This window comes from Nycticebus coucang, chromosome 14 (assembly GCF_027406575.1).
Source record: "Nycticebus coucang isolate mNycCou1 chromosome 14, mNycCou1.pri, whole genome shotgun sequence".
In the NCBI taxonomy this organism is placed as follows: Eukaryota; Metazoa; Chordata; class Mammalia; order Primates; family Lorisidae; genus Nycticebus; species Nycticebus coucang.
The window spans coordinates 16,319,535-16,330,528 of NC_069793.1; positions in this window are offsets into that span (position 1 = coordinate 16,319,535).

Here is a 10,994-nt window from a genome sequence, read left to right on the forward strand (position 1 = left end):
AGGATTACTTGAGGACAGAAGTTTGAGACTAGCCTGGGCCATATAGTGAAACCCCAATGCTACCAAAAAAAAAAAAAAATTAAAATTAGCTGGATGTGGTGTCACACACCTATAGTCCTAGCTACTCAGGGGTTTAAGAGGAAAAGCAGAGAGAGGGAAGGAGGGAGGCGGGTGGGGCCTTGGTGCGTGCCACACCTTCTCGGGGCAAGACATGACTGCAAGAGGGACTTTACCTAACAAATACAATCAGTGTAACCTGGCTTATTGTACCCTCAATGAATCCCCAACAATAAAAAAAAAAAAAAAAAATGGAAGGCTTGCTTGAGCCCAGGAGTTAGAGATTGCAGTAAGCTGTGATTGTGCCACTGCACTCCAGCCTGGGAGACAGAGCAAGACTGTCTCAAAAATAAGTAAATAAATATTTCTAGTGTGACTGAAGGATCTGCAAATATGTTTTCTCACATAATACTGGCTGGAATATAATGATATCCAAACTTAGTGATGAAAAATTTAGTTTATATGTTAATAGCTTTAAAATGTGTGTATTCTTTTATTTTCTTACGTACATCAGTTTTTATGTCACACGCGTACATTCAAGAATAGCACACATTGGAGAATAATTTATTCATGAATATGACATACCTATGCAATCATTGAAATACGTATTGGAATATTTTGGAGATAATGACAAATTTTTCATATTAATAAAGAAAATAAATCTCACTGTGACCAAGAGTGCATCCAGTGTTTTTTGTTCCTGAGCATACATTAAATTAAAAATATAATTCTATGAGGCCGGGCACAGTGGCTCATATCTATAAGCCTAGCTCTCTGGGAGGCCAAGACAGGTAGATTCCCTGAACTCATGGATTCTAGACCAGCCTGAGCAAGAGCTAGACCACATCCCTAAAAATAGCTGGATATTGTGGTGGGCACCTATAGTCCCAGTTACTTGGGAGGCTGAGGCGAGATACTCACCTGAGCCCAAAAGTTTGAGGTTCCTGTGAGCTGTGACACCATGGCACTCTACCGAGGATGACAAGGTAAAACACTGTCTTAAATAAATAAATAAATAAATAAATAAAATTCTAAACATAAGGCAATGTGTGAATGGATTAAGAAATTGTGGTATAGGTATACCATAGAATATTATATAGCCATAAAGGAGATAGTAATCTAGTATCTTTTGTAAAAACCTCAGAGGAATTAGAGACCATTTTCCTAAGTGAAGTATCACAAAAATGGAAAGAAAAACACCACATGTACTCAATATTACTTGGACATACATGGAGGTAAAACACAAAGAAGATTAATTAGATGTGCTCAGGAGTGTGTAGGGTAAATTCTAACCTAACTGGTTCAATGCATAGATTCTGGATGAATAGCACACTTACAACTTAGACTTACAAAGTTCAAAAGGAAAATATGTAAACAAAATGTGTGTACCCTATAATATTAGGAAATAAAATAAATAAATGTAAAGCAAGAGTTTCACTTTGTTAATCACCAATATACATGATACAGGAAAATCGGTACTTTCTTCTCAGTAGTTTGCTGTACTTTATTAAAATCACGATACCTGTTAATTTGGTACATAAAAAGTTGTTTTCAAAATGAGAGATTCCTAGGTTAGTCCTTCAGAAAAGTTGATAAACTTAGTTATAGTGAAAGCAGAGAATTTCCATTGGGTATTACTTTATCCATTTAACAAAATCATAAGAATAAACATTTATTTCCCTTTAAACATCTGGGAAGTAAGTGATTAGTTCATGGCTATATGCTATTCATTCACCAAATTGATTCCAAATTTAGTGCTATTTCTCTATCAAATCCAGTTGCAAGTTATTTTATTTATTTGTTTGTTTATGTATTTGCCACTGACGGCAAAATGCTAAGACGTGGCTTTGTGTTTTGTTACATAAAGGGTATAGCATGAGGTTTCTTACCCCAGGTCACAACTTTGATTTTTCTATGGCATCTAACTTTTCTGTCCCAGATAAATTCAAGAAATGTTATTCCCCATAACGGAACACTAAGATATGTTTATTTTCTATTTGGAAAAGATTTGTTTGCACAAAACCTTCCAATTTATAAAAGGCTGTAAACAGTGGGACTTTTACTCTCCTTAAATTTCCCCTATATCCAAAGGTATTTATTGCTAAACATTCCTTAATATATTTTGTTTGATCAGGGATGTTTGACTATAAAAATAGATTGAGCAAGTTGGAAGGAGCATCAGGAATAAATACTGGTGAATGTTACCCACTGTACCCTTGTGACCTGAAATATGCTCAGATTCTAAATTACATCATATTGACATCTACGTTTGGAATATTCCTCATTGTCTCCATAGGACAAAGTATCACACAGGTAACATCATAGGAAGACAGATTGAGACCCAACATATTACACAAAAATCTTAGAGGAAGAGCTCTCAGGGAAGAAACTATGCTACCCAGCAGGAATAAATTTGCCTTTCCTTGGGAGTTAAGGTGATATGTAATGTTTATTTGTCAAAAATGGAGTAAAGAAGATTTCTATAGAGACAATTGGAATAAAGAGTTTCTTGGTCTTTTTTGTAATCATCTAACTAAAGATTTAATATTAATCATAAAATACCAAAACGTACCAAATTTAGAAGAGTCTCTGTCATTGCTCCAGGAACTACCAACATCACACTTTCCATTAGTGAGCAGCAATCTACAGTAAGATTTCAGTTCATCATGTATAGTCTGTTTACCTGGCTTAGATGTGTTGTCAATTGCATGAAAGGAGCCACAGGACGGAAGGAAGAACAGGAAAGAGGTAATTGTCTGGAGACCTGGGTTCTAATTCTGACTAAACCAATACAAATCATTTCTCCTTTAGTCATAAGTTTCTTATTTATAAAATCTAGCTTACTCTGTTACCGCGTACCTCCTGTGTTTATTATGTGGAGTCGTCACGTAAGACAATGAGACCATGTACATTTAAAAGCTCTGTAATGAAAAACTAGCATTTATATTTAGCTAGAGATTATTAACATAGGTTGTTAAGATCAGGTATTTTTATCAAAGCATTATTTTCTCCCTAGAAACAAACGAATGAACAGACAAAAACCAGTAACTACGCCATAGAATACATAAAAATACATACAAAAAATTCACCAAGCAAAACAATAAACACCACTGCTATCACAACAGTAACAAGATCACAACAACAAAATTAAGTAATAACTTTTCCTTTCCCTGAAGGGTTTTCATTTGAGCTTTTTATGAACTGGAACCTTGGTTTGTTCTCATTCAATATCTAGTTATCTGCATTCTCAATGAGGATGATAATGATGATGAAAACAATAAATAATTGCTAAAATGTATGGAGAGCAGCCAACATATTTGTGAAGTATTTGACATGCATCATTTGACTAAGCCATGTGATTATCTTATAAATTAAATATTATCGTTTCTTTTTTTTTAACAGATGACGACGCTGAAGCATAGAAATGTAATTAACTTCCTCAGGTTCAGTATTCAAAAAGAGAATTATATTTCAGTTCTGCCATTTTTAAAGTCACATGATACCCTAAAAAATTGCTTAGACGCGTTTTGTAGTCAAAGTGTTCAGAGACGGAGCATCTGAGGGCAACTTCACTTTTCTTAAAGGTTTCATCTTACCCTTCTTTGAACCGACATCAGAAAAATATCCTAAAATGAGTTGGAGCTCAGGGAAAATCTGATCTGACAAACCTTCTATCTAAAATGTTTCCATTATTTATTTTTATTTGCTACTCTATGGAAGGAGATATGCAGATGACAGAAATATTAGAGCTAATTACATTCAATCTATTTATAATCTGTCTTTTATAAATGGCATTGTGTTGTGGTGGTTAAGCACACAGTATTTGGAATTAGACAAACTTTGAGGTTAACCTCAGATTTTCCAGCTAATTTTCCAGAAGCTATTGAACTTCTTTGTAGCTAAATGTACCTGTTTTAATTCACATAACAACACGCTACAGAATTGAAATCAAGATTAAGCTAAATTATTATAGCACCTTTTACAAGACCTGATATATTGTCTATGCTTAACAATACATTCATTGTGTTTTATGTAATTATTAATACTACTGACGCCATTATGATTATTTAATAATTCAATATCTGAATGGGGAATCGTAAATTATGCTAAATTGTATTTATAAGAACAGACACAAAAGTGTTAATTATACTGTGGGTGTATATGTGTTATTTACTCAGAGAATCTGAGGTTTAGCTTCCTAGTACAGAAAATGAATTAGACTTCTGGATTTCCCAAAATTTGTAGGTAGGTACAGTCAGCTCCATATCACTAGAATAAAATACACAAAAAATAAGGCAATAAATCTTTTTTGGGGGGGAGGGCAGAGTCTCAATTTCACCCTTAGTAGAGTGCCATGACATCATTCTCACGGCAACCTCAAACTCTTGGACTCAAGCAATTCTCTGGCCTCAGCCTCCTGAATAGCTGGGACTAGCCCACCACAACATGTGGCTATTTTTAGAGATGTGGTCTTGCTCTTGCTCAGGCTGGTCTTGAACATGTGAGCTTTAGGCTATCCACCTGCTACAGCCTCCCCAGGTGCTAGGATTATAGGCCTGAGCCACTGCGCCTGCCCAAGCAGTAATTTTCTCTAATTGTAATGGATAAGGTAAACTTAAATCTATGCCACCATCACCTTCTGCCAACTTCCTCAGGCCACATACACAGGAAAACTCAAAGAAAACAAAACAAAATAAAGCAAGAACAAACAAACAAAAAACCTCACAGGGAGTCAGCAAAGACAGATTTTATCTCAGATAAATCCATTTTAATCCATTTCCTTTGCTACGTCCACAGTTGACATTTGTTGATGCTGTAGGGAATAAATCACCTACCTTAGCACAATCTAGAAATTTGAATTTGTAGAATTTTATTTTTCAGCAGAGGCTGGCAACATTTTCCTTCACGTTTTAGAAACAGGTCTGATAAAGAATGGCATTTATATTCCAATCTGCAACAGGTGGGACATCGTCCCAAGGTAATCCCCAAACCCAGTAGGCCTTGGATAGGCAATTACTCTGCTCCTAGTGGTGTGGCTTGGCTGATTTATTTTAAATAAAAAAAGTGGAGAATAGAACCCAGTTGTCTATAATATTGCTGATAATAACATATGCCTCTATCATTGCGAGATCTTCGACTAAAACAACAAACCTTTAATTCTACCAGCCAGTGGGAGGAAAAAAAAAAAAGAGTAATTTCTCCTATAAATTTCATGATTTCTATCAGTTGTCACTATGAATTCAGACAATTGAATGTACTTTAAATATTATTTATATAAAGTAATTCTAAAGTGCAAGCTCAATATTATTGAGAATAATCTCAGGTACCCGCATTTTGTTTCTCAGTGCCATAATAAAACACACCTTGAATTTTTAACAGGATTAAGACTCAGGCGACCTGAATTTACATGTTAGTGTTGCTATCTGACAACAATGGAGACTTGAGCTACTTTTCAAATTTGTATTAATGTTTAAATTGTGAATAATAATTGTGCACATTCTCAGATTCTTACCAGGACAGAAAACACTGGTAAGTCCTCCGTATCTTGTTCAACGTCTGCTATTCGTTTTGTGACTGGCAGCTTTCTGTAACAACTGCAGTAGCGTTTACAGCAGTAGGATTTCTTAATACTTTAGTGTAAGTCTATATCTTAACTTATTTAAATTATTGACAAAGGCATAGTTTATAGCTTAGAACACTTAAGTGGACAGACTAGAGAATAGCTAAATATAGGATGCAAATAGTCCTCTTTTCTATATCAAGTAGGAAAACTGAAATCATTTTTGTTGCTCCTAGGGACTTTTTATTTAACATATGAAATATCCGTGTATCTTTTTTTAAAGAGTCATTGTTCTTCACTCAAAAAAATCCTTATATGTGAAGAATTGAAAGTTGGAAAAACATAACTAAAAAACATTGCCAAAATATTTTCTTTTTTCTTTCTCTCTCTTTTTCTCTTTCTTTCTTTTCTTTCTTCCTTTTTTCATGTAATAACCATATAAATCTGGCAAAAATTAAATAAAAACATTTCCAAGTTATACTTTTCCATGTTCATACATGCAATTTTACATTGCAAAATTACATTGTAATTTTTACATTACAAAAAACATTTCCAAGTTATACTTTCCCATGTTCATACATGCAAATACACTGCAATTTTAAAGTGACTGTTTGTAATATTATTTTGTTTAATGAATCATCATTAAATTGTTACTGTCTACCTTGACCAACATTGCTGTGAATGTTACTTCATTAGGTGACTCAGGAAACATGTACAAGGATTTGCCTAGATTGGGTATAGGGTACACATAGCTCAGCTTTAAAGTGTAGAACATTGTTTTCTAAATTTCTTGGCATAGTTACAGTCTTAACAACAGTACATAATACTTCAGGTTTTATACTAATACTTTTTATAGTCAGATATTTAACATGTTTTGCCAATATCATGGAGATGTCATATTTTTCATCTTTAGTGTATCTGGAATAATTATTTATGCATTGTTTGAGATAGGGATCATTTTTAGCACAGGTAGCATGTTTTTCCCACTGTATTTTTTAACATATGTTCTCCATTTATTTCTTTTTCTTCTTCTTCTTCTTCTTTTTTTTTTTTTGTAGAGACAGAGTCTCACTTTATGGCCCTCAGTAGAGTGCCGTGGCCTCACACAGCTCACAGCAACCTCCAACTCCTGGGCTTAGGTGATTCCTTTGCCTCAGCCTCCAGAATAGCTGGGCATACAGGTGCCCGCCACAACACGTGGCTATTTTTTTGTTGCAGGTTGACAGGGGCTGTGTTTGAACCTGCCACCCTTGGTATATGGGGCCTACCCACTGAGCCATAGGCACCGCCCCTGTCCATTTATTTCTAATGACACCACATGATATATTAAATTTTCATTTATGTGTGGATGTTCCTGCCTCTCTGCTATGATCACTACTATAAATTAAAATTAAAATCCTGATCCTTTTATCTCCTGAACACACTTCATTTTTACCAAAGGTACCCCAAAGGAATCTTAAAATTGAGTTCCCAGTCAGGAAGGGAAGAGAGGTATATGGAATATGCCCCTATCCCCACTTCCTTTTGGAGTTCAGCTAATTGTAAACTGACCTAAGAGCACGCATGGGAAGGTTCAGTCACGCCTGTGGGACGTCAAGTTGCTTAACACATCACTCTGAGTACATTGTCCTTGTTCTCAGATTAGCAGATGCTTTTATCTCAACTCCAGCATTCCTTTCTACTGACTCTTACTTTTTAGACAAAGCTTTATTTCTTTAACCAATTATGAATAAAAGAATCTCTTTACAAATGGAATTTTACCCTGAAAGTGAGAACGACGTAATCTAAAACTTTGTACCCTCAATTAATTTGAAATAAAACAAAATAAAAGAATCTCCGAACCCACCTATAACCTGTGTGCACTTCTGCTTTGATACATCCTTCCTTTCAGTTTGGGCCAAATCAACGCATATCTTCCATATTGATTTATGATTATCCCTACAATTCCGGTTTCCATAAAATGTAAAAAACCAAACTGTCACCCGTCTCAGGACAAATAAACCTCATTAAATTATTTTATAGAGTTTAGTTTTTCTCTGTTAACACCAATGTTCAACTTTTTTTATAAACCTTAGGTCTCCTTTCCAGACAGCATTGGTATTACCTAATACTTTTTCAGGTATGGGTGGCTTTTTTTTTTTGCAGTTTTTGGCCGGGGCTGGGTTTGAACCTGCCACCTCTGGTATATGTGGCCAGTGCCCTACTCCTTTGAGCCACAGGCGTCACCCCTAGGTGGCCCTTTTTATTCTGGGTTATTCCTCAAAAACTTTACAACCAGGTTGGCACTTTAATTGAGGATATTGAAATATTATTTACATTATACTTTTGCATGAATCTATACTTTGTACATTTTTTAAAATTTCATTTTTGTTTTGTTTTTCTATTCTAGTTTCAGCCTGTAGTGAATTTTTACATTTTTTTAAAAACGGTGTGACATTACTTTTAACATAATTTTAAAATGAATAGTGCTAAATTTTATTTCTCTTGAAAGTATGGATCACAGGATGTAAATCCATCCTTAAGTTTTAATTGAAATTGTAACTCTCTGAAGGTAATTTACCCAGCTTGCCTTGAGCCATTATCAATGTAAGTGAAGATTATGAAATCCACTTGCAATCATAAATTTATTGGAACAAAAATCTAAGAAACTGATACACTTTTAAATATAAAATTGCACAAAAAGACATGACATTAAAAGTTATCCCTTAAAAGTATCATTTTACTGTTTTAACTGAAAATTAACAGTATTAACACTGCCACCTTTTTAGACAGATTAACCTTCCAAAGTGAATGCCATATTAGTCTCATTTATATTGATCTTTGGTGCATTTTTAGCTTGAATTCAAAAAGTAAGCAGAGCAATTATTACTGAATAAATACAAGAAGCAACGATTATCCTAAGAGGAAACTGATAAACATATGGCCAAGAAATTAGGACTCTTCTGGAATTTTTAGATTTAACTTAATGAATCCCTTTGAAAATTAGGAATAATTCCTTATACTTTGGGGAAAATATAAGGTTCAGAATCAGAATGTTTACTAACTGTGTTATTTCTTACTGAATCTCAAGAGAAATCAGTAAGTGTTACAAATATTTAATGCATCTTATAGTTTCAATTTTTCTATTAAAAATAGATCTGCCATTCAATCCTGTAATTCCTCTGCTGGGCATATACCCAGAAGACCAAAAATCACAACATAACAAAGATATTTGTACCAGAATGTTTATTGCAGCCCAATTCATAATAGCTAAGTCATGGAAAAAGCCCAAGTGCCCATCGATCCACGAATGGATTAATAAATTGTGGTATATGTATACCATGGAATACTATGCAGCCTTAAAGAAAGATGGAGACTTTACCTCTTTCATGTTTACATGGATGGAGCTGGAACATATTCATTCTTCTTAGTAAAGTATCCCAAGAATGGAAGAAAAAATACCCAATGTACACAGCCCTACTATGAAACTAATTTGGGACTCTCACATGAAAGCTATAACCCAGCTACAACTTAACAATAGGGGGAAGTGGGAAAGGGGGGGGTGGGTAGAGGGAGGGGAATCGGTGGGATCACACCTGTGGTGCATATTACAGGGGTATTTGCGAAACTTGGTAAATGTAGAATGTAAATGTTTTGGCACAGTAACTGAGATAACGCCGGAAAGGCTATGTTAACCAGTGTGATAAAAATGTGTCAAATGGTTTATAAAGTGAGTGTATGATGCCCCATAATCATATCATTGTATACAGTTATGATTTAATAAAAAAAAAAAGAAGAAAAAAAAAGATCAGATGGCAAAAAAAAAATAAAAATAAATGAAATGTCAAACTTAAGAAAATAAACAATCGCACTTATAAATTTTAGTAACAGAAGTAACCCCAAAGGACCTTTCAAAAATTTATTTTTAATTTATAACTTATGCTATGCATTTTTCTTATTAATACAAATAAATTTATTAAAGTAAAATATTAACATTCTGAAGTTAATTCTTATATAAATGTCATATACAAAAATATGTCCAATCTAAGAAGTGCTGAATAATAAATCTAATCATGTTTAACACCTGAATGACACTGCATTATGTTTATGTACTCAATAATTATAAAGATAATTATTTTCTAAAAATGTTTAATTTGAAATTAAAAAAATGATATAACAGGTAACTAAAGATTATGAATTCTATTTTGATATGTCCCATAAATATAATTGGCTTTTTAATTGATAAATTGTATTTGAAAAATACAATTATTGAAAAAATGTATGGGGTACATGTGAAATTTTGTAACATGTATACAAGATGCAATGATCAAATCAGATAATTTAGGGTATTCATCACCTTGAGCTTCGTCATTTATATGTATTAAGACTGTTTTAGTTTTCTCTTCTACCTATTTGAAATATACAATACATTGCTGACAATTATAATCTCCCTCCTTTGCTATCAAACATTAACCTTTCCTCCCACTAATTGTGTTTGCACTCATTAACCAACATATCTCCATCCCCTCTCTCCCACCACACGCCCTATCTGGTATTTGGTATCTGTGTTTCATTCTCTACCTCTGTGTGATCAACTGTTTTAGCTCAAACATATGAGTCAGAACATGCAAGATTTGTCTTTCTGTGCCAGGATTCTTTCATTTCAGATAATGACCTCCAGTTCTACCCCTCATCCTGAAAATGACATGGGTTTATTCATTTTTATAGCCTACAGTATCCCATCAGGTATATACTATATAGTTTTGCATTAAACATATGTGTGCGAATATCCTTGTGATATCCCTTATTTCCTTTTATTTTGGTGTGTGTGGATAAAAACTCAGTAGTGGGTCTGCTGGATCATAAGGACATTCTATTTGTTCTTTTTTGAGAAATCTCCAAACTGTTTTCCATAGTGGCTGCACTAATTTGTAGTTCCCACAACAGCATATGAGAATTCCATTTTCTTTGCATCCTTGTCAACATCTGTTATTTTTTTTTTGTATTTTTGATAATATCATTCTAACTGGGGTGAGATGATATCTCATTACAGTTTTGATTTTCATTTTCCTGCTGATATTAAGCATTTCTTCAGTTACATGTTAGGAATTTGTATGTTGTCTTTTGAGAAACCTCTGCTTATAATCCTTGACCATATTTAATGGGATTATTTATTGCTTTTTCTTTTATTCTGTTGACGATTTCTTTTGTTGTTTAGAATCTTCTTAGTTTGATATAGGTCCATTTGTCTATATTTGTTGCTGTTGGATTTGCTTATGAGGTTTTAGCCATAAAATCTTTTCCTAGACCTCTGTCTGGAAGTGCCACTTTTTCTTCTAGTTGTTTTATAGTTTCAGGTATTATGTTTAAGTTTTAATACCTATTGAGTTGATTTTCT